Source organism: Macaca thibetana, chromosome 10 (assembly GCF_024542745.1).
Source record: "Macaca thibetana thibetana isolate TM-01 chromosome 10, ASM2454274v1, whole genome shotgun sequence".
NCBI classification, from domain to species: domain Eukaryota; kingdom Metazoa; phylum Chordata; class Mammalia; order Primates; family Cercopithecidae; genus Macaca; species Macaca thibetana.
This window is the reverse complement of record NC_065587.1, coordinates 65,582,633-65,606,848: the sequence shown is the minus strand read 5'-3', so window position 1 is coordinate 65,606,848 and position 24,216 is coordinate 65,582,633. Positions and strand designations below refer to the sequence as shown.

Here is a 24,216-nt window from a genome sequence, read left to right as displayed (position 1 = left end):
CTTGGTAACACGGTTGAGATATCAAACTTTTTGTTCCTGACTGATCTGATAGTGAGAACATGGCATCTCATAGTTTTAATAGCTAAAATCTTACTTTAGCCACATCCTACACAATATCTGTGAAATGACCAGCTCAATGGGTTAGCCACCCACTGCTTCAGTATATACATTACTAAGGAATGCAACTACTAAGATAAAAGCTACCATACAATCTACTGAAATACTGACAGAAGAAATTACATGATGTCTGGGATTTGCTTTGAAATAAGCCATCAATGGAGGTAGTAGATGAAACTATTTTTCTTTCTTTCTTTCTTTTTGAGACCAAGTCTTGCTCTGTCACCAGACTGGAGTGCGGTGCACGATCTCAGCTCACTGCAACCTATGCCTCTCAGGTTCAAGTGATTCTCCTGCCTCAACCTCCCTAGTAGCTGGGACTACAGGTGTGTGCCACCACACCTGGCTAATTTTGTATTTTTAGTAGAGACAGGGTTTCACCATGTTGGCCAGGCTGGTCTTGAACTCCTGACCTCGAGTGATCCGCCTGCCTTGGCCCCCCCAAGTTTGGGATTACAGGCATGAGCCATTGCATCCAGCCTTTTCTTAGAGATGAGGGTCTCTTTATGTTGCCCAGGCTGATCGCCAACTCCTGACTTCTTTTTTTTTTTTTTTTTTTTTTTTTTTTTGAGACGGAGTCTTGCTCTGTCACCCAGGCTGGAGTGCAGTGGCCGGATCTCAGCTCACTGCAAGCTCCTCCTCTCGGGTTCACGCCATTCTCCTGCCTCAGCCTCCCGAGTAGCTGGGACTACAGGCACCCGCCACTTCGCCCGGCTAGTTTTTTGTATTTTTTTAGTAGAGACGGGGTTTCACCGTATTAGCCAGGATGGTCTCGATCTCCTGACCTCATGATCCACCCGTCTCGGCCTCCCAAAGTGCTGGGATTACAGGCTTGAGCCACCACGCCCGGCCTAACTCCTGACTTCAAGTGATCACCTCACCTCTCAAAATGCTTGGATTATAGGTGTGAACCAACATGCCCAGCCTGAAAACTATTGTTACTGGTATTTGAAGCTTATGACACTAGAAATTCATTATACTGTTCTCTCTGTTCTTATCTATCTCTGATATTTTTCACAATAAAAACATATTTTTAGGTTGGGCATGGTGGCTCATGCCTGTTATCTTAGCACTTTGGGAGGCTGAAGCGGGCGGATTGCTTGAGCCCAGGAGTTTGAGACCAGCCTGGGCAACACAGCAAAACCAGTCTCTATTTAAAATAAATAAATAAATAAATAAATAAATAAATAGTTACTTCTTTCTTTATTTTTTGAGACGGAGGCTTGTTGCCCAGGCTGGGGTGCAATGGCGCAATCTCAACTCACTGCAACTTCCGCCTCCTGGGTTCAAACAATTCTCCTGCCTTAGCCTCCCGAGTTGCTGGGATTACAGGCTACTGCCACCACACCCAGCTAATTTTTGTTATTTTTAGTAGAGACGGGTTTTTGCCATGTTGGCCAGGCTGCTCTTGAACTCCTGATCTCAGGTGATTCACCTGCCTCGGCCTCCCAGAGTACTGGGATTACAGGTGTGAACCACTGCACCCAGCAAAAGTTATTTTAAATGACCATTTATGGCACCACCTAAAATCATCTTGTGTACATCTGTCACTGCACAACCCCTTGAAAGAAGTTGGTTTAAAGGTTCAGAGTGAGCGCTCTAGAGTCAGGCCGATCAAAAGTGAATCCTGATTCCATCAATTACTAGCTGATCTCAGGGAAGTCACCTAAACACTCTGGGATATTTGCCTCAGCTGAAAAATCAACATTACCGAATCAGGCTTGTTCTGCCCATTGCACAGTATGCCAATCACTGAGATGGTAAGTTTTGCAGCCAATAAAGAGATTATTCACAAGGCAGCCCAGTGAAGAGATAGGAGAACAGGTCTGAAATCTGCATCTCTGAAAACAGGGTTTAGGGATATTTATGGGATAAAGAAGCAAGGTGGTCCAAGGTGTTGGGAAAGGTGATTGGAGGTAAAGAAAAGTGGGGCCATTGGTGATCTGTGCAAGCACAGTCAAGCTTTATGGTTCATAGGATGCAGGTTCACAAAATGACATCATTAGTATGATCTAAGGATGGACTTTTTGGCCCTCTAACATTGAAAGGTCACCCATCAGACACTCAAGCAGGCCGAAGTGAAGGGTCGGTGGGCTCAGCCAGCTTGAACTGGACAAGAACTGACTGTGAGTTCCTGAAAAACAACTTAAGCAACCATTGTCATAGTGACCTATATATCAGATATGTTATCTATAAGGACACTGTGGAAGTCTAGTTATACACTGCTTAGCTATGTGACTTTTAGCTATATAGGTTTTAAAATCAACTAGAAGCAAGTAACTAAAAGGAAACAAATCAAAGCATGATATAGGTGATAAAATTTCTAAAAGGAAAAAAAAGAAAAGCAAGTAAGGCAGGTTAAGTTTGTTTGTTTGTTTGTTTGTTTTTGAGACTGAGTTTCACTCTTGCCGCCCAGGCGGGAGTGAGATGGCGTGATCTCGGCTCACTGCAACCTCTGCTTCCTGGGTCCAAGCAATTCTCCTGCCTCAGCCACCTGAGTAGCTGGAATTACAGATGCCCGCCACCATGCCCAGCTAATTATAGTACTTTCAGCAGAGACGGGGTTTCACCATATTGGCCAGGCTGGGCTCCAACTCCTGACCTCAGGTGATCTACCCACCTTGGCCTCCCAAACTGCTGGGATTACAGGTGTGAGCCACTGCGCCCAGCCAGGTTAAGTTTGACGGGCCTAATCAGGTCACAGCCCTTGGTTTCATCGAGCACACTTGGGCCTGTACTGTGTCAATACAGTCTCATTTTATCCTTTCTACAACCTAAGAGGTAAGACACTAAGTCATGTTTCTTCTTCTTTCTTTTCTTTCTTTCTTTCTTTTTTTTTTCTGAGATGGAGTCTCACTCTCTTCCACGCTGGAGCGCAGTGGTGTTATCTTGGCTCACTGCAGCCTCTGCTGCTTGGGTTCAAGCAATTCTCCTGCTTCAGCCACCTGCGTAGCTGGGATTACAGGCATGTACCACCATGCCCGGTTAAGTTTTGTATTTTTAGTAGAGACAGGGTTTCACGAAGTTGGCCAGGCTGGTCTCGAACTCCTGATCTCAAGTGATCCTCCCGCCTTGGCCTCCCAAAGTGCTGGGATTACAGGCATGAGCCACCGTGCCTGGCCAGTCCTGTTTCATACATGAGGAAACAGCCTTAATGCCTTAATGGACCAGTTGACCTGTGGGACCTGCTCCTCCTTCTCCAAGTCTAGAAGGTTCCCGATGACTGAAAATAAAGTCACATATGTCCCCATGTTTATAATTGCACCCTTTGCCACCTCAGTAGTTTGCATGAATCAAGTCTGATTTCTAAGATTCCCAGGGGTGTTTCTGCCTGACAACACCTTCCCAACTTGCATAAGGTGACCTGGATGCTTGTTGCTTGACTTTGCCTTTGCCTGAGGAATTCACAGGAACGGCTTTAATCTTTTTTTTTTCTCCCCTGAGATGCAGGTTCTGGCTTAGGCCAGTCATCTCCAGTGAGAACTCTGGGCAAGAAATTATTCAGGACCACAGTTTGTAGAGATAGGCCAATGGGGCTTTCCTGGAAGAAGGATAACTTTAGATTTGAGAACAAGAAAAGAAGGAACTGAGGGTAATGAGCAGGACTAGAAGAAGCTCTGGCATGCTGATTATTATCTAAGGCAGTTCTTGAGTCTTGCAGTTGCCCCTCTGAAGCTCAAATCTCCCCAAAATTGCAGGGGGATGTATTGATAGCTCCTGATTGTGATTTATTTTTATAACTTTTTCTTTTGTTTTTTTTGAGATAGAGTCTTGGTCTGTCACCCAGGCTGGAGTGCAGTGGCATGATCTCGGCTCACTGCAACCTCCGCCTCCTGGATTCAAGCGATTCTTCTGCCTCAGCCTCCTGAGTAGCTGGGATTAGAGGTACGTGCCACCATGCCAAGCTAATTTTTCTATTTTTAGTAGAGACACGGTTTCACCATGTTGGTCAGGCTGGTCTTAAACTCCCGACCTCGTGATCCGCCTGCCTTGGCCTCCCAAATTGCTGGGATTATAGGGGTTAGCTACCACGCCCGGCCTTTTTCTTTCTTTTTCTTTTCTTTTTTTTTTTTTTTTTTTTGAGACGAAGTGTTGCTCTGTCACCCAGGCTGGAGTGCAATGGCGTGATCTCAGCTCACTGCAACCTCCACCTCCCAGGTTCAAGTGATTCTCCTGCCTCAGCCTCCTGAGTAGCTGGGATTACGGGCGTGGTATGCCAGGGTAATTTTTGTATTTTTAGTTTTACCATGTTGGTCAGGCTGGTCTTGAACTCCTGACCTCAGGTGATCCATCCATCTCAGGCTCCCAAAGTGTTGGGATTACAGGCAGGAGCCACTGTGCCCGGCCTATAACTTTTTTTTTTTCCTACTTCTAATTCAGTATAGAAAATTTGAAGGCTACAGAAAAAGAGACTCTTCCTTTCATTGATTCAGGAAGAGGCAGTTGTGATGAAGTTGAAAGAGATAGTCCTGGGTTCCAATCTCAGATCTGTTTCTTGAATTCACTGTGAATTTTGGCCAGTCACTTTTCCCTTCTGAACCGGTTTCTTCCTCTATAAAAGTGGGAATCACAGTGACTCCTACCTCACTGGGTAGCTGTGGGATAAATAAAGGCACATCTAGTTCATAAAAACACAGTGGGCATTCAATATATGTCCTTGTCTCCTCCTTTCTGTTTACAGAGGGATTTCATTCAAGCATTTCCTGAGCACCCTTAAGATGTCACTACCTGCCAGAAGACACATGAGTATGGATAAGACTGGCTTTTTCCCCTTGAAAGACTTATGGATAGTCTGGGCTCAGCGACTCATGCCTGTAATCCCAGCACCTTGGGAGGCTGAGGTGGGCAGATACTCTGAGGTTGGGAGTTCCAGACCAGCCTGACCAACATGGAGAAACCCTGTCTCTACTAAAAACATAAAATTAGCCGGGGGTGGTGTGCATGCCTGTAATCCCAGCTACTCAGGAGGTGGAGGCAGGAGGATCGCTTGAACGGGGAGGCGGAGGTTGCAGTGAGCCGAGATCGTGCCATTGCACTCCAACCTGGGCGACAAGAGCAAAACTCCGTCTCAAAAAAATAAGACCAAAAAAAAAAAAAAAAAAAGGCTTTTGGTTTGGGGAGGGAGGAAGGAGGAAATCTTCACAGATTAAATGGTCCAAACTCCTGCCTCAAGATAAACAAAAAAAATGCATTTGACCTCAATTTCCAGATGTCAGCAGAGACCCAGAGAGGCAAGGTCACATGGCAAATAAATAGTAGGCAGGGAACTTGAACCCAATTAGGAGGAACACTGGGAAAAGAGCAAGGAGAAAGGAACTTTGTAAATAAAATCATTTTAGTTTGTAGCCCAAAAAAGAGGAAGAATAGAACATGGAGCTGGCTGCAAATGGATCAGGGGTTGGAAATTCAGCTGTGAAAATCAACTGCATTTTTTTTTTTTTTTTTTTTTTTTGAGATGGAATCTCGCTCTGTCACCCAAGCTGGAGCGTGATGGGGAGATCTCGGCTCACTGCAAACTCCGCCTCCCAGATTCAAGTGACACTCCTGCCTCAGCCTCTTGAGTAGCTGGGATTACAGGCTCATGCCCCCACGCTTGGCTAATTTTTGTATGTTTAGTAGAGATGAGGTTTCACCATGTTGGCCAGGCTGGTCTCCAACTCCTGACCTCAAGTGATCCACCTGCCTCGGCCTCCCAAAGTACTGGGATTACAGGCATGAGACACTGTGCCCAGCCTTTTTGGGTTTTTGTTTATATGTTTGTTTTTGAGACAGAGTCTCACTCTGTCGCCCAGGTTTGAGTGCAGTTGCGTGAACATGGCTCATTGTAGCCTTGACCTCCTAGGCTCATTCGATCCTCCCCCCTCAGCCTTTTGCCACCACAGCTGGCTACTATTTTTATTTTATTTTCATAGAGACAGGGTCTTACTATGTTGCTCAGGCTTGGGCTGCATTTTGCTTGCGCAAGATTTCCTCCCAACACTATATTATGAAAATTTTCAAACATACAGAGCAGTTGAAAGAACTGTTCAGTGAATGCTCATCCACCCATTACCTAGATTCTACAATTGTTAACTGTCTGCTACATTTGCTTTGTTGCATATTTACTCATTCATCTGTTTCTCCATCTCTCCTCCCATCCATCTTACTATTATTTTTTTGAGACAGAGTTTTACTCTGTTGCCCAGGCCAGAGTGCAGTGGCATGATTTCTGCTTACTGCAACCTCCACCTCCAGGGTTCAAGCAATCCTTCTGCCTCAGCCACCCAACTAGCTGGGATTACAGGCACGTGGCAGCAATCCCGGCTAATTTTTGTGTTTTTAGTAGAGATGGGGTTTTGCCATGTTGACCAGGCTGGTCTTGAACTCCTGACCTCTAGTGATCCGCCTGCCTCAGCCTCCCAAAGTGCTGGGATTACAGGCCTGAGCCACTGTGCCTGGCCTGTTTATTTATTTTTCGAGAGAGAGTATCTCTTTGTTGCCCAAGCTGGATTGCAGTGGCAAGATCAAAGCTCACTGGAGCTTCAACCTCCAGGGCTCAAGCAGTTCTCCTACCCTAGCCTCCTGAGTAGTTGGGACTACAGGTGTGAGCCATCACACCCAGCTAATTTTTTTTTTTTTTTTTTTTGAGATGGAATTTTGCTTTGTCACCCAGGCTGGAGTGCAGTGGTGTGATCTCGGCTCACTGCAACTTCCGCCTCCTGGGTTCAAGTGATTCTCCTGCCTCTGGCTTCCGAGTAGCTGGGATTGCAGGCATCCACCACCATGCCCAGCTAATTTTTGTATTTTTAGTAGAGACAGGGTTTCACCAGGTAGGCCAGGCTGGTCTTGAACTCCTGACCACAGTGCTGCTAGGATTACAGGTATGAGCCACTGTGCCCAGTCCCATCTAATTTTTTGATGCATTTCAAAGAAGTTGCAGAGTTCACTACCTCTAAACACTTCAACATGCCTATCATTAACTACAATTTACTATTTGTTTCTGGATTTTTTTGGGTTTTTTTTGAGACAAAGTTTTGCTCTGTCGCCCAAGCTAGAGTGCAGTGGAGAGACCTTGGCTTACTGAAACCTCCACCTCCCGGGTTCAAGCAGTTCTCCTGCTTCAGCCTCCCGAGTAGCTGGGATTACAGGCACCTGCCACCACGTCCTGCTAGTTGTTTGGTATTTTTAGTAGAGACGGAGTTTCACTATGTTGGTCAGGCTGGTCTTGAACTCCTGACCTCAGGTGGTCTATCTGCCTCAGCCTCCCAAAGTGCTGGGATTACAAGTGTGAGCTACCGCACCTGGCCTAGGTGGGTTTTTGTTTTGTTTTGTTTGAAATAGAGCCTTATTCTGTCGCCCAGACTGGAGTGCAGTGGCACAATTTTGGCTCACTGCAATCTCCACCTGCCAGATTCAAGTGATTCTTGTGCCTCAGCCTCCCAGGTAGCTGGGATCACAGGTGGATGCCACCATACCTGGCTAATTTTTTTTTTGTGTGTGTGTTTTTAGTAGAAGCAGGGTTTCTCCATGTTGGCCAGGCTGGTCTGGAACTCCTGGCCTCAAGTGATCCACCCACCTTGGCCTCCAAAGTGCTGGCATTACAGGTGTGACCCATCGCAGCTGACCTAAATGTTATTTTTTATTTTACCTGGATGGTCCTTGGAGGCATTTAAGTTTATTACCTCTGATCCAGAAAGTGTATTATAAAGCCTTGGAAGTAGGGTTGCCAAATAAAATATAGAATGCCCAGTTAAATTTTAATTTTAGATAAACAATGAGAAAATTTTTAGTAATAGTATGTTACATGCAATAGCTGCACATATTTATACTAAAAATTATCTGTTGTTTATCTGAAATTCAAATTTAACTGGGCATTCTATATTTTTATTTTCTAAATCTGGCAACCTGGGACCATGGACAGAACTTGTGTACCTTATTTCAAGGATAAGTAAACAGTCTTAAAGAGAAATAATAAGCCATCACACCCAGCCTTAAGTGGTTTCTTTGGATCCAGATCTCAGGCCCCCAGAAGCCCCGTGGTGTCTTCTCTCCATTAACACACAGTTTTTCAAGCCTTCCTCTGGCAAGTGAAAGCAAAGAGGCTCCAGGAAAGAGGGGGACAATAGTATGACTAAGTGTTCTGCAGGGAAATCTGGTAAGTGGCAGGTGGCATGTGGGCCGCTGGGGTTTTTCTCCCAACTCCTTCCAGCTCTGCAGCCCTGCTTCCTGCCCTCCTCCTTCCCAAGAGGCCTAGGAACCTCCTTCCCTTGCTGGTGACAGGCTCCTCCAGGTTTCTGGCCCCTGCTCTAGCAGGGCTAGTCCTGTCCTGGATTGGCACAGGTGTCATAGGCAGAAGGAAGGTAAGGGTGGCTCAGTTTTATCAACCACTGATCCTGCATTCTGACCAGGCCAAGACCAGGCTGAGTTCTGGATCAGGGAACTTGAGAGCTAGAGCCACATAGCATGGGAGAATGAGGAAATGGCCAGGCTGGGATTCCCTGCCCTCACAAACTCAGCTTCTTCTTGGACAATCACCAACTACAAACCTGGGATGTTCTAGAATCTTTACAACATCCTAGGAGGTAGGTTCTATTAGACTCATTTAGAGATTTGGATACTGAGGTTCAGGTGACTTTTCCTAAGAACCCCTGCCCCTCGGCCCTACAAGCAATTATTATTGACATAATAAGGACTAGATCCTTGATACATACGCCACTGAAGCTGAAATTACTAACTCCTGTTAGGTACTGCCTCCCAGATGAGAGCTGACCCACCCTGTTGGCATTAGTAAGAAGGGTAGGATAGCATAGTCCAGTGGTTCTCAAAGTGTCATGCTAGGTGGGCATCAGCATTACCTGGAACTTATTAGAAATGCAATTTCTCAGCTGGGCGCGGTGGCCCATGCCTGTAATCCCAGAACTTTGGGAGTCCAAGGTGGGTGGATCACCTGAGGTCAGGAGTTCAAGACTAGCCTAGCAAACATGGTGAAACCCTGTCTCTACTAAAAATACAAAAAATTAGCTGGGTATGGTGGCAGGAGCCTGTAATCCCAGCTACTTGGGAGGCCGAGGCAGGAGAATTGCTTGAACCCCGGAGGTGGAGGTTGCAGTGAGCCAAGATTGTGCCATTGCACTCCAGCTTGGGCAACAAGAGCGAGACTCCGTCTCAAAAAAAAAAAAAAGAAAAGAAAAAAGAAAAAAAGAAATGCAATTTCTCAGTCCTAACAGAGCTTCCTGACTCAGAAATTCTTGGGTGACACCTAGCAATCTGAGTTTTAATAAGTCCTTCAGGCAATTCTGATGCACTATAAAGCTTTTATACATTGACATGTAGTAGAAAGAGATGCATTTTCCAAACAAAATGAGTATGCATTTATTTATTTATATTACCATTATTAGAGATGGAGTCTGTGTTGTCCAGGGTGGTCTAGAACTCCTTACCTCAAAGGATCCTCCTGTGTCAGCCTCCCAAAGTGCTGGGACTACAGGCATGAGACACTACTCCTGGCCAATATCCATTTAAAACAGATATTTGGGACTGGGTGCGGTGGCTCACACTTTGGGAGGCTGAGGCCAGTGGATCACCAGAGGTCAGGAGTTCAAGACCAGCCTGGCCAACATGGTGAAACCCTGTCTCTACTAAAAATACAAAAAGATTAGCTGGGCATGGTGGCAGGCGCTTGTAATCCCAGCTACTTGGGAGGCTGAGGCAGGAGCTAAGATAGTGCCACTGCACTCCAGCTTGGGCAACAGAGCGAGACTCTGTCTCAAAACAAAAAAACAAAGCCTCTTGGAGGCTGAGGCAGGAGGATTGCTTGAGCCCAGGAGTTTGAGGCTCCTATGATCACACCATTGCACTCCAGCCTAGGTGACAGAGCAACACCTTGTTGCTAAAAAAATAAAAATGAACATACATTTGTTTTAAGTAAGCTTTTATTGATGTATAATATAGAGAAAAATGCAGAAATAATAAGTATATGGCTTGATGAATTTTCACAAAGTGAGAAAGCCTGTGTACTGTCAGAGGCAGTTGAACCAGAGCAACTCCATCTTGAATAGGGGCTGTGTAAAATAAGGCTGAGACCTACTGGGCTGCATTCCCAGGAGGTTAGGCATTCTTTTTTCTTTTCTTTTCTTTTTTTTTTTTGAGATGGAGTCTTACTCTGTCGCCCAGGCTGGAATGCAGTGGCATGATCCCTCTCACTGCAACATCCACCTCCCGGGTTCAAGCGATTCTCCTGCCTCAGCCTCTTGAGTAGCTGGGATGATAGGTGCCTGCCATCATGCCTGGCTCATTTTTGTATTTTCAATAGAGACGGGGTTTCACCATATTGGCCATGCTGGTCTCAAACTCCTGACCTTGTGATCCGCCCGCCTTGGTCTCCCAAAGTGCTGGGATTACAGGTGTGAGAGGTTAGGCATTCTAAGTCACAGAATGAGAGGAGGTTGGCACAAGCTACAGGTCATAAAGACCTTGCCGATAAAGAAGTTGGCTAAAACCCACCAAAACAAAGATGGCAATGAAAGTGACCTCTGGTCATCCTCACTGCTCATTATACGCTAATTATAATGGATTAGCATGTGAAAGACACTCCCACCAGTGCCATGACGGTTTACAGATGCCATGGCAACATCCAGAAGTTACCCTATATGGTCTAAAAAGGGGAGTAACCCTCAGCTCTGGGAATTGGCAACCCCTTTCCTGGAAAACTCATAAATTATCCATCCCTTGTTCAGTATATAATCAAGAAATAACTCTAAGTATCCTTAGGCCGGTATCTCAAGTCACTGCTCTGCCTATGGGGTAGCCATTCTTTTATTCCTTTACTTTCTTTCCTTTTTTTTTAGACAGAATCTTGCTCTGTCTCCCAGGCTGGAATGAAGTGGCACGATGTCAGCTCACTGCAATCTCTACCTCCTGGGTTCAAGTGATACTCCTGCCTCAGCCTCCTGAGTAGCTGGGATTGCAGGCGTGCATCACCATGCCTGCCTAACTTTTTTTGTATTTTTAGTAGAGACAGGGTTTCACCATGTTGGCCAGGCTGGTCTCAAACACCTGACCTCCAGCGATCCACCTGCCTCGGCCTCCCAAAATGCTGGGATTACAGGTGTGAGCCACCACGCCTGGTCTCCTTTACTTTCTTTTATCCTTTTTTTTGAGATGGAATCTCGCTCTGTCGCCCAGGCTGGGGTGCAGTGGCACGATGTCAGCTCACTGGAGTAGCTGGTATTATGGGCACCCGACCCCATGCCCAGCCAATTTTTGCATTTTTAGTAGAGGCGGGGTTTCACCATGTTGGCCAGGCTGGTCTTGAACTCCTGACCTCGTGATCCGCCTGCCTCAGCCTCCCAAAGTGCTGGGATTACAAGTGTTAGCCACAGCGCCTGGCCCCTTTACTTTCTTTTTTCTTTTTTTTTTTTTTTTTGAGATGGAGTCTTGCTCTGTCGCCCAGGCTGGAGTGCAGTGGCCGGATCTCAGCTCACTGCAAGCTCCGCCTCCCGGGTTTACGCCATTCTCCTGCCTCAGCCTCCTGAGTAGCTGGGACTACAGGCGCCCGCCACCTCGCCCGGCTAGTTTTTTGTATTTTTTAGTAGAGACAGGGTTTCACCGGGTTAGCCAGGATGGTCTCGATCTCCTGACCTTGTAATCCACCCATCTCGGCCTCCCAAAGTGCTGGGATTACAGGCTTGAGCCACAGCGCCCGGCCGCCCCTTTACTTTCTTAATAAACTTGTTATCAGCTGGGCGCCGTGGCTTATGCCTGTAATCCCAGCACTTTGGGAGGCTGAGGCACGTGGATCACCTGAGGTCAGGAGTTCAAGATCAGCCTGGCCAACATGGTGAAACGCCGTCTCTACTAAAAATACAAAAATTAGCAGGGCGTGGTGGTATGCACCTGTAATCCCAGTTACTCGGGAGGATGAGGCAGGAGAATCACTTGAACCCAGGAGGCAGAGGTTGCAGTGAGCTGAGATTGCGCCACTGCACTCCAGCCTGGGCAACAAGAGCAAAACTCTGTCTGAAAAAATAATAATCATCATCATAAATAAATAAATAAATAACTTGTTTTCACTTTATTGTATGGACTCGCCCCAAATTCTTTCTTGCACGAGATCCAAGAACCCTCTCTTGGGGTCTGAATCAGGACCCTTTTCCTGAAACAGTAACACTACTCAGATCAGGACACAGAATATTATCACCCATCCTGAGAGGTGTCTTTGTGCCTTCTTCCAAGTATTCCGTCCCCTCAAAGCGTAACCAGTATCCTGACTTCTAACACCATAGACTAGTTTTGCCTAACCTTATATAGTTTTTAAAAGTGTAGGTGAATACAGAATCTGGAGCTAGAAGACTTAGGGTTAGATCCCTGGTTCCTGGCTGAGTGATCTTGAACAAGCCATTTAATTTCTGTCACACTCAGTTTTCTTCTCTGTATAATGGTCATAAAAACACCTCGTACTGGCCAGGTGCAGTGGCTCACCCCTATAATCCCAGCACTTTGGGAGGCCGAGGCGGGCAGATCACAAGGTCAGGAGATTGAGACCATCCTGGCTAACATGGTGAAACCCTGTCTCTACTAAAAATACAAAATTAGCCAGGCATGGTGGTGCATGCCTGTAATCCCAGCTACTCGGGAGGCTGAGGCAGGAGAATCGCTTGAATCCAGGAGGCAGAGGTTGTGGTGAGCCAAGATCATGCCATTGCACTCCAGCCTGGGCAACAAGAGTGAAACTCTGTCTGGGAAGGGAAGGGGAAGGGGAAGGGGAAGGGGAAGGGGAAGGGGAAGGGGAAGGGGAAGGGGAAATGCAAATTCTGCCAGGCACGGTGGCTCAAGCCTGTAATCCCAGCACTTTGGGAGGCCAAGGCAGGCGGATCACTTGAGGTCAGGAATTCGAGACCAGCCTGGCCAACATGGGGAAACTGTATCCCTACAAAAATACAAAAATTAGTCAGTCATGGTGGCATGCACCTGTAATCCCAGCTGCTTGGGAGGCTGAGGCAGGAGAATCGCTTGAACCTGGGAAGCAGAGGTGGCAGTGAGCGGAAGTTGGGCCACTGCACTCCAGCCTGGGTGACAGAGTGAGACTCAGTATCCAAAAAAAAAAAAAAAAAAAAAAGCAAATTCTCAGGCCCCACCCAGACCTACTGAATCAGAAACTCTGGGAGTGGCCTCAGCAATCTATGATTTAACTAACCTTGCAGGCAATTCTAATAAGTACTGAGGTTTGAAAATCACTGCACTAGAGAATCTGAATGAGGATAGGGGCGCAGGAATCGGTATTTTAGCAATCTTTCCTAAGACATGTTGCAGGAAACATGAAGTGGTTTTGAAAGTACTTTGCTTGAGGCTTGAAGGCTTGAACCTAGGAGTTTGGTTTTTGTGTTTTTTTAGATGGGGTTTCACTCTGTCACTCAGGCTGGAGTACAGTGGTACGATCTTGGCTCACCGCAGTCTCGTCTCCTGAGTTCAAGCAATTCTCCCACCTCAGCCTCCTGAGTAGCTGAGATTACAGGGGTGTGCCACCATGCCCAACTAATTTTTGATTTTTTTTTTTTTTTGAGACAGAATCTCGCTCTGTGGCCCAGGATGGAGTTCAGTGGCGTGATCGTGGCTCACTGCAACCTCTGCCTCCTGGGTCCAAGCAATTCTCTGCCTCGGCCTCCCGAGTAGCTGGGATTACAGGCACCCACCACCACGCCCGGCTAATTTTTGTATTTTTAGTAGAGATGGGTTTTCACCATGTTAGCCAGGCTGGTATCGAACTCTTGACCTCAAGTGATTCGCCCGCCTTGGCCTCCCGAACTGCTGGGATTACAGGTGTAAGCCACCGAGCCTGGCCAAGCCTAGAAGTTTGAGAACAGCCTGGGCAACACAGGGAGTCCACGTCTCTACAAAAATTTAAAAAATTAGCCTGGTGTAGTGGCTTGAGCCTGGAGTCCCAGCTACTCAGGAAGCTGAGGTGGGAGGATCACTTGAGCCCAGGACGTCAGCTGCAGTGAGCTATGATTGCACCACTGCACTCCAGGTTGGGTGACAGAGCAGGACGCTGTCTCAAAAAAAAAAAAAAAAAAAAAAAAAAAGATACTTTGAAAAATGTAAGTGACTTTCCAGATGGCAAAATACTATTTTCATTAGGCGGAAACAGTAATAGCAAAGGTCACTAAGAAATGAGTACTTAGTCATACCTCTGAGTCTCTGCTTGCATAGCCTATTATTTCTCAAGCAATCCATGAAGAAGGTTAAGAGAATGGACTTTCACACCAGACTGCCTGGGTTCTTATCAAGCATGTGACTTAGTTTGTACATTTGTAAAATGGGGATAATAACGGTATTTCTGGAATAGGTTTCTCGTGAGAATAAAGGGAGCTTGGTATCTCAGCTCTTAGAATACCGGCCATGTTGGCTCCACTAAGCTGTTATCACCATTCCTAAGCACACCCAGTTAAAAGGTAGAAAAGGGAGAATTTGAACCCAGTCAGTGTAACTCTCAAGTGTACATTTTTTTCTTTTATTTTCTTTTTAACCACAGCCTTTAATGTACATTGTTAAAGGCTAAACCAGGCCAGGTGCAGTGGCTCACATCTATAATCTCAGCGATTAGGGGGCCTGAGGAGGCAGTATCTCTTGAGCCCAGGAGTTTGAGACCAGCCTGGGCAACATGGCGAGACTGTGGCCCTGTCCCTGCCCCATCCCATCCGGACCCCACCCCATCCCCATCTCTACAAAGAATAGACAAAAATTACTCTGGTGTGGTGGTGCTCACCTGTTGTCCTAGCTACTCAGGAGGCTGAGGTAGGAGACTTGCTTGAGCCCAGGAGTGTGAGGCTCTAGTGAGCTATGACTGCACCACTGCACTCCAGCGTGGTTGACAGAGTGAGACCTTATCTCAAAAAGAAGAAAAAAAAAAAAGAAAAGGAAAAGAAAAAGAAAAAAGAACAACTAAGTTATAAACTAAGCTGTGTAGCACAGTGGTTCTCAAATTATTATTTCACTCACTAGTAGTATCACTAGAGAGCTTGTTAGACATGCAGATTATCAGACCCTATCCTCCTATGCCAGATCTTCTGATCAGAAACTCTGGGGGTGGGGGTCAGCACTGTAAGTTTTAATAAGCTCTCTAGGTGATTCTGATGCACACCATAGTTTGAGAATCACAGTCCTTATAGGCTCCGGTGGGCGGGGTGTTAAAAAAAAAAAAAAAAAGAAAAAAGAATGAGCCGCTCGCTCCCGTCTCACCCGGAGGTGAGGAAAACTGGGATTTAACTGGATTTACCACCGCAGCCGGCTCTTCAAGCCAGGGGCGGGCCGAACGGCTGGCGGGCAAGGCCTGCTGGGGCTTGTAGTCCAGACCACTCCTGCGCTCAGGCGCCTGCGCTTTGGCTGCTAACTCGCTCTGGTAGCTGTGGTCGGGGCTCGGGACCGGCTGCCATCTTAGTCTAGGGACTGAGGAGTCGCCGCCGCCCGGAGTCCCGGTAAACACCCGTGGGCGAGCTCGGGGCAGTTCTCGGGAGAGGGAGGGAGTCCGGATGAGAATGTTGGGGGAGAACTAGGGTAGAGGAGTGGGACGCGCGGGTCGGGACCCCAGAGCCGCGGCTGCTCTGTCTCCCAGAGCCGGTGTCTGTGGGGGGCGCGGGGAGCTCGGGCTACTGGCCCGGGCCGGGCGGTGGGGGTGGGTTATCTGGACGTTCGGAGGGATCAATGCCTGGCCCAGGCTCCCGAGGCCTTCGCCTCGCGGGCTCCAAGTTGTGAAAGGGCTGGGCCACGACGGGCGTGGGTACGGTCCGGCCCCTCGCCCCTCATCCCCGCCTGGGGCCACTCTCCAGCGGTTCGGCCTACGCGCGGGGCCCGGCGGCCCGGGCCGGCGCGGGCTACGTGGCCCTGTGAGGGGCGTCGGCCGGGTCCCCCGTTACCCAGCTGTCCTTCCCGAGACTTCCGAGCCCCCAGTCGCTAGAAGGGCCCAGCCCAGCGGCTACCTCCACTTCTCTCTCCCACTCCCCTCCTCCTTCCATTGTCCCCCGGCATGGTGGTCCCGGCCCCGGCGCCCTCCCCGACGCCCGCCACCGTCGTGGCGGCGCCGACTTTTGCAGACGTGGAGCTGTCACTGCCCTTCCTCCGGAGAGTGCCCTTTTCCTTAGCAGAGAAAAGTAAAAAGAGCCGTTGAACGTATTCTAAGGGTCGAAACGTGATGACATGACTTTTAAGTGGAGAACTCAAGTTTTCCAAGACAGTTCCGGGCCGCGACTTAGAGAATCGCAGGATTTGTGCGCCCAAGTAGACGCTGGGCCTAAAGTTAGTTGGACATGTAACCAGGTGAACTTGTAAAGGGCCAGGAATTCATTATCCCCAATAACAACGCAACCTTGTTTTCTTGGTTGTATTCGTATCCTAATCTTACTACATTTTCTGCCGTTCTTCCACATCTGCGATATACTTGGTTTGGAGTGGGGGATGGGGAAGTGTGAGATTTTTGCTTTGAAAATTAGTAAGACCCTGGAGCCAGCCACCTATCATTGCACTTAGTTGGGTTCTCCTGCATCTTTTCCTAATATAATTCGATCATCAGGAAGTATGTAAAGGCAGTGTATTTCCATTCTCAAAATCGGCTAAGGAGTTATTTATCAGTTCAGGTGAAGTTCTCATGGCAGATATGGTGAGAGCAGATATGGCTGTGTGTATTTTACAGGTTTTTTTTTTTTTTTTTTTTTTTTTTTGAGACGGAGTCTCGCTCTGTCGCCCAGGCTGGAGTGCAGTGGCCGGATCTCAGCTCACTGGAAGCCCCGCCTCCCGGGTTCACGCCATTCTCCTGCCTCAGCCTCCCAAGTAGCTGGGAGTACAGGCGCCCGCCACCTCGCCCGGCTAATTTTTTTTTTTTTGTATTTTAGTAGAGACGGGGTTTCACCGTGTTAGCCAGGATGGTCTCGATCTCCTGACCTTGTGATCCACCCGTCTCGGCCTCCCAAAGTGCTGGGATTACAGGCTTGAGCCACCGCGCCCGGCCTTTACAGGTTTATTTAAGCTATAATTTATTTTTAAAATTAAGAAATGGGCCGGGTGCTGTGGCTGACGCCTGTAATCCCAGCACTTTGGGAGGCCGAGGCGGGCAGATCACGAGGTCAGAAGTTCGAGACCATCCTGGTCAACATGGTGAAACCCTGTCTCTACTAAAAACACACACACACAAATTAGCTGGGCGTGGTGGCAGGTACCTGTAGTCCTAGCTACTAGGGAGGCTGAGGCAAGAGAATGGCTTCAGCCCAGGAGGTGGAGGCTGCAGTGAGCCCAAATCTGGTTGCTGCGCTGCTCCAGCCTGGGTGTCAGCGGTGTCGGAGTGAGACTCCGAAAAAAAAAAAAAAAAAAAAAAAAAAAAAATGGGATGGGCGTGGTGGCTCACGCCTGTAATCCCAGCACTTTTGGGAGGCCCAGGCGGGCAGATCTCTTGAGCCCAGGAATTGGAGATCAGCCTGGGCAACATAGTGAAACCCCGTCTCTACAAAAAATACAAAGATTAGCTGGGTGTGGTGGTGGGTGCCTGTGGTCCCAGATACTCAGGAGGCTGAGGTGGGGGAATCACCTGAGTCCTGGGGGTGGAGGCAATGGTGAGCTGTTACTGTGCCACTGCACTCCAGCCTTGGGTGACAGATTGAGATCCTGTCTCAAGAAAGAAAAAAAAAAATGGAAATGAAGGTGGAAATTCTACTGCTTCTTTGAACCGTGAATGTGTTTAAGTTTTGTGAGTCCAAAAGGAATTCCCTTATATTCAGCATACAAGTCAAGTCACCAAGGATATGATATGAAATTACAAAAATGAGTACAGACTACTTCAGTGTATTCTAGAATCAAACATTTCTACATTCTTTTTTAAAAAATACATCTTTTTTTTTTTTTTTTTTTTTTTTTTTTGAGACGGAGTCTCGCTGTGTCTCCCAGGCTGGAGTGCAGTGGCGTGATCTTGGCTCACTGCAAGCTCCGCCTCCCGGGTTCACGCCATTCTCCCGCCTCAGCCTCCCAAGTAGCTGAGACTACAGGCACCTGCCACCACGCCCGGCTAGTTTTTTGTATTTTTAGTAGAGACGGGGTTTCACCATGTTAGCCAGGATAGTCTCGATCTCCTGACCTCGTGATCCACCCGCCTCGGCCTCCCAAAGTGCTGGGATTACAGGCTTGAGCCACCGCGCCTGGCCTTTTTTTTTTTTTTTTTTAATTTGAGATGGAGTCTCGCTTTGTCACCCAGGCTGGAGTACAGTGGTGTGATCTCGGTTCACTGCAACCTCCGCCTCCTGGGTTCCAGCAATTCTTTTGCCTCAGCCTCCCTAGTAGCTGGGACTGCAGGCACGTGCTACCACCCCCGGCTAATTTTTTTTTTGTTTTTTAGTAGAGATGGACTTTCACCATATTGGCTAGGCTGGTTTCTAACTCCTGACCTCGTGATCTACCTGCCTCGGCCTCCCAAAGTGCTGGGATTACAGGCATGAGCCGCCTTGCCTGGCCCTAAAAAATACATCTTTTCACCTATTGGGAGAGACAGACAAACCAGTAGTCCCCAAATTTGACCATTAGAATAATTAGAAGAGCTTAGAAATTCCACGGTCTCACCTTCTGAGATGGATTTAGTAGGTCTGGGTTGGCTCCAACCAATTTATTTTTAACACATGCCTTAGGTAATTCTGATGGTCTTGGGAACCACTGAGGGCAGATGGTACTCTAGACTTACCAAGGAAAGGTCAAAAAACTTTGAGACGGAAGAGGAAGTGGCCAATTCTGTGTGTGTGGCTGGGTGGAGGATTGGTTAGAAGAGGCAGGATTTGCCCCTGAACCCTCATTGGGTCTTAGATGAAGAGTAGGAATGTGAAAAGCAGTGGGGGGCGGTGGGGGTGTGGGGGCGGTGGGGGCGGAGGGAAGAGAGAAGGACAGGGTAGGCTGAGTGAAGGCCTTAATGCTGTGTGTAAATTAAGAGGATTGTGGAACAAAAATGATTCAGGGAGTAGGGAGTGGAATGGGGAAGGACAGCATTTTGAAACACAAGGTCAGAAAGGTTAAAGGAAGCAAGTATATGAAAAGTTATTTTTTGTTGTTGTTGAGACTGGGTCTCACCCAGTCACCCAGGATGGAGTACAGTGGCAGTACCTCCAGAGCTCAAGTGATCTTCCCACCCCAGCCTCCCTGAGTAGCCGGGACAACAGGCATGCATCAGCACACCTGGCTAATTAAAGATTTTTTTTTATAGAGACAGGTTCTCTTTACGTTGCCCAGGCTGGTCTTGAACTCCTGTGTTCAAGTGGTCCTCCCACCTTGACCTCCTAAAGTGTTGAGATTACAGGTGTAAGCTACTGTGCTTTGTCTAAAAATTTTAAGTATAATGCTAAAAATTTGGAATTTTATTTTGGTAGAAATAGATACAGGGCTGGGCTCAGTGCCTCACGCCTGTAATCCCAGCAGTTTGGGAGGCTGAAGCGGGTGAATTGCTTGAGCTCAGGAGTTCGAGACCAGCCTGGTCAACATGGTGAAATCCCGTCTTTACAAAAAGGAAGAAAAAAAAAAGAAATAGATAAACAGATTTTTAGACAGGGAAATGATGTGAGTACATATGTGTTTTAGGAAGATTGCTGTGTACTGCAGGACAAAGATAGGCATCAAAAAACAAAAAAAGAAAGATTGCTCTGGTGATGAACGAAAGGATGAAAGAGTAGCTATTGCAGAAGTCTAGTTGAGAAGTAACAAAGCCTGACCTTGGAGAGAGGTTGTGGGGGTGATCAAAGGATTGGATTTAGCTTTTTACTAGTGCAGTATTGTTGCCATATTTTTAGATGAGGATTTTTTTTAGAGCTAGTCTGGGTAAAGGGCTCCTTTTCTGTCAGAAGAACCCATTAGCAAGTCTAAATTATATTGCCAGGTTATATATGTTATATATAGTATGAGAGTGAATTGTTCTTTAGCATCTTTGAGAAATTAGAAAGAACTATGTCAGGTGTAATTTGGAAGAGAACTTGGAGTTTGTTATTATTTTTGAGATGGAGTTTTGCTCTACCATGCAGGCTGGAGTGCAGTGACGTGATCTTGGCTCATTGCAGCCTCCGCCTCCTGGGTTCAAGTGATTCGTGTGCCTCAGCCTCCCAAGTAGCTGGAGTTACAGGTGCATGCCACCAAGCCTGGCTAATTTAGAACTTGGAGTTTGGACTGAGATTTATGTCTCTCAGTACTATTGGTCAAGGCTTGTTGGAAGTGTTTTTCTCTCAGCCTATAGAAACTTGCTCATTGAGTTTTAGAGTTGGAAGAAATTACAGAGATTATCTAGTCCATAATGGCAAATATATTTTGGTTTATCGGCCAGCTCTAATTGGAAGCTGCCAGTAGCACTGTGTTTGGAAGGATTCTGGTTGTAGGGGCTCTGAGGAATTGTATTATGGTTGATCAGTGATATCTCCTACAGACAGTTATCTAGTAGGTAGTAGATATGTGCCAGATACAAGCTATTCTTAGATTACTCCAATCTCTTATTTTCTGTGTTGTTGTTATTGTTTGTTTGTTTGTTTTAAAGGTTAAATAATTTACCTGAAACTAGTTAAGAGTAAGAACTAGAACTAGCACTAGGTTTTGCAACTCTGAGACTGGTATTCTCTGGTTTACCAAGATCAATGTGCACTACCGAAGAGCTTCTGGTATTAGACTAGAAAAAGAAAAGGGAGATTTTTAGCTTGTGCCTCTTGACTGTTTAGGCAAGAGTTTAACAAGGAATTTTGGCCTAGAAGTGAGTTTTGTTGTATTTATTCTGTCTTAAGAAATTTGTGTTAGGGTCGGGCGTGGTGGCTCACGCCTGTAATCCCGGCACTTTGGGAGGCCGAAGCGGGCAGATCGTGAGGTCAGGAGTTTGAGACCATCCTGGCCAACATGGTGAAACCCCATCTCACTAAAATACAAAAAATTAGCCGGGTGTGGTGGCACGCACCTGTAGTCCCAGCTACTTGGGAGGCTGAGGCAGGGTAATCACTTGAACCCGGGAGGCAGAGGTTGCAGTGAGCCGAGATTGTGCCACTGCACTCCAGTCTGGCAAAAAGAATGAGACTCTGCCTCAAAAAAAAAAAAAAAAAAAAAAAAGAAATTTGTGTTAGTACTGATAGGAAATAGTCACCTGTTTTGTTGTTTTGCCACTTTCTTTCTTGTTGCCTAACTCAGTTTTGGGTTTTGAGGATTGGTTTCCTTTATAAGAATTAAGACAAAAGTATGTAAGGTTATTTTTTTCTGTATTTATAGTACTTAGCCAAATTCTGGGCTCATAATAAGCATTCAGTAAAGGCATGTTGACTTTTATGGCTGTAAATGATACTGGCTTTGAGTCAATGTAAGTTAGTTAGGGGGTTCACAGAATTGAATCGCAGCATTCTCTGGTTGGGAGGTTGGCTTTCAGCTAAAAACGTTAAGTTGGAAACTATCCTCACAACTAGAAGCAGTTAACCAGAAGCTGTTCCTGCCTCTATCCTCCTCCAGTCTAGCAGCGTACTGTCCTTGAAAAACTGTTGCCAGCTCAGCTCTTTTGCTTCTTTTCAGAACTGACTATATCCAGATCCTTGGTGTGCTTTTTCTTTTCCTGTCCCTAGGAGTCTCCAACTTGCAGGGACTATCATTATGGTGACCCTTATAGACTGGTGTATTTATATGGCCATCCTCATTTTGCCAGATAGCCATCATACTCAGATTGGTATCTTCCCATACTACGTATGAATCATTTTCCCCCAATTCTTTCTTTTGTCCTGTCTGCTCCGTTAAAAATTGTCTATCCAATGAAATTTTTAAAAGGGACTTTGTGCTTGTAGAGTCCCAAGGTCATTGCAGATCTGATGTGTTTAACTATAGAAGTCAGCTGGGCACGGTGGCTCACGCCTGTAATCCCAGCACTTTGGGAGGCTGAGGTGGGCAGATCACGAGGTCAGGAGTTCAAGACCAGCCTGACCAATATGGTGAAACCCCCATCTCTACTAAAAATACAGAAGTTAGCCAGGTGTAGTGATGTGCGCCTATAGTCCCAGCTACTCAGGAGGCTGAGGCAGGAGAATGGCTTGAACCCAGGAGGCGGAGGTTGGAGTGAGCCAATATCGTGCCACTGCACTCCAGCCTAGGGGACAGAACAAGACTCAGTCTTTTTTTTTTTTTTTGAGACGGAGTCTCGCTGTGTCCCCCAGGCTGGAGTGCAGTGGCGCGATCTCGGCTCACTGCGAGCTTCACCTCCCAGGTTCACGCCATTCTCCTGCCTCAGCCTCCTGAGTAGCTGGGACTACAGGCGCCCACTACCGCGCCCAGCTAATTTTTTGTATTTTTAGTAGAGACGGGGTTTCACCGTGGTCTCAATCTCCGGACCTTGTGATCCGCCCGCCTCGGCCTCCCAAAGTGCTAGGATTACAGGCGTGAGCCACCGTGCCCGGCCAAGACTCAGTCTTAAAAACAGACAAAAAACTATAGAAGTAATGTGTTAATGGACTCTCCTTCCTTTCTCAGGTACCATGCATTTCACAGTGGCCTTGTGGAGACAACGCCTTAACCCAAGGAAGTGACTCAAACTGTGAGAACTTCAGGTATGGTGACATCCTGTGAGAGAACTTGGGGGCAAGAGTGATGCGGAGGCCAAGCTCTGGTCATATAACTGCTGTGAGGAGAGAGCAGTGTTAATGCTAGCTGCATCAGTTGGTTGAACAAATAGGCAGCTTCACTTGATTCTGAAACCCAAAGCTGCCTCTGCAGGGATTAACCTGTGAACCACATTGTGCTCTTAACTTGAATTTTCTGACTTTTCTGTTTTTGTAGATCCCTTACACATACGCATACTTTTTCTATTTGTGTTGTTTTATATACATTTACCTCTGTATACTATCTAGACGTGTACGTGTGTAGGGTTAAGAGGTGGGGAATGAAAAAGAAGACAACATAGCCAGGTGCAGTGGCTCATGCCTGTAATTCCAGCACTTTGTGGGGCCAAGGTGGGAGGATCACTTGAGCCCAAAAGTTTGAGACCAGCCTGGACAACATGGTGAGACCCTGAGTCCACACAAAATAAAAAAAAAGTTAGCTGGTGTGGTGGCATGTACCTGTAATCCTAGCTGCTTGGGAGGGTGACGTCGGAGGATCACTTGAGCCCAGGAGGTTGAGGCTGCAGTGAGCCATGATCGTGCTACTGCACTCCAGCCTGGGCGACAGAGTGAAACCCTGTCTCGAAAAAAAAAAAAGAAGACAACATAGTTCAGTGGAGAAAGAACAGAGGACTTGTAAAGAAAAGATCTGGGTTTTGATTTGATTTTGCCACTGACAAGCTGTGTGACTTTCAGCAAGTTATTTCATCTTGCCAGACCTCAGTTTATACATCTGTAAAATAGGTTAGGTATTGATTCCTATCTCCCTCCCTGTCATTGTTGTGTGGATCAAATAAAATAATACCTATTAAATCTTTAGTAAAAGACATGAATTCATGACTTAAAATGTTATCTTGGCCGGGCGCGGTGGCTCATGCCTGTAATCCCAGCACTTTGGGAGGCCAAGGCGGGCAGATCACTTGAGGTCAGGAGTTTGAGACCAGTCTGGTCAACATGGTGAAACTCCATCTCTACTAAGAATAAAAAAATTTGCAGGGTGTGGTGTCGTGCACCTGTAGTCCCAGTTACTTGGGTGACTGAGGCAGGAGAATCATTTGAACCCAGGAGATGGACACTGCAATGAGCCAAGATTGTGCCACTACACTCCAGCCTGGGCAACGGAGTGAGAGTCTGTCTCAAAGAAAAGAAAAAAAAATGTTGTCTAGATCCACAAGGTGAGAGAAGTTGACAATAATATTGTGAAGGAAAACATGAGGACAAGACAGATCACTTTAAAAGGTTAGGAGAGAAGGAAGACTACTGGATAAGAAAAAAAAAATAGAACATAAAGTTAAGCAGTAAGAGAATAGGGAGTGAGTTAAGTTGAGCAGGTGAATTGTTAGATAAGAAAGCTGAATAGGAAGATAGTGATAAAATAGAACTAAAATATGGTCCAGCATTGCCACTTTTGGGTATATATCCAAAGAAAATAAAATCACTTTTTTTTTTTTGGAGACAGAGTCTTGCCCAGGCTAGAGTGTAGTGGCATGATCTTGGCTCACTA

The 24,216-nt window shown here is 46.7% G+C and overlaps 3 protein-coding genes across 22 annotated transcripts in view; 2 read left to right on the top strand and 1 right to left on the bottom strand.

Moving 5' to 3' along the window:
- Positions 1-24,216, bottom strand: part of EIF2S2 (eukaryotic translation initiation factor 2 subunit beta) — a 511,882-nt gene that overhangs the window by 291,953 nt on the left and 195,713 nt on the right. The window contains exon 1 of one of the 13 annotated variants that reach the window (XM_050807241.1): positions 21,822-21,832. The exons of 11 other annotated variants lie outside the window; for them this stretch is intronic. The gene's annotated coding sequence lies outside the window, so the exon portion shown is untranslated. Of the gene's footprint in view, positions 1-5,974; positions 5,985-21,821; positions 21,833-24,216 lie in introns of those variants that run through there. One more of the 13 variants, XM_050807240.1, reaches the window with a different exon arrangement.
- Positions 1-24,216, top strand: part of MAP1LC3A (microtubule associated protein 1 light chain 3 alpha) — a 306,452-nt gene that overhangs the window by 100,845 nt on the left and 181,391 nt on the right. The gene's annotated exons all lie outside the window — the stretch shown is intronic.
- ITCH (itchy E3 ubiquitin protein ligase) overlaps positions 15,455-24,216 on the top strand; it is a 136,904-nt gene continuing 128,142 nt past the window's right edge. For 4 of the 5 annotated variants that reach the window (XM_050807046.1, XM_050807045.1, XM_050807042.1 and 1 more), the window contains exons 1-2: positions 15,487-15,569; positions 22,585-22,661. The gene's annotated coding sequence lies outside the window, so the exon portion shown is untranslated. Of the gene's footprint in view, positions 15,570-22,584; positions 22,662-24,216 lie in introns of all 5 variants that reach the window. The other variant, XM_050807044.1, reaches the window with a different exon arrangement.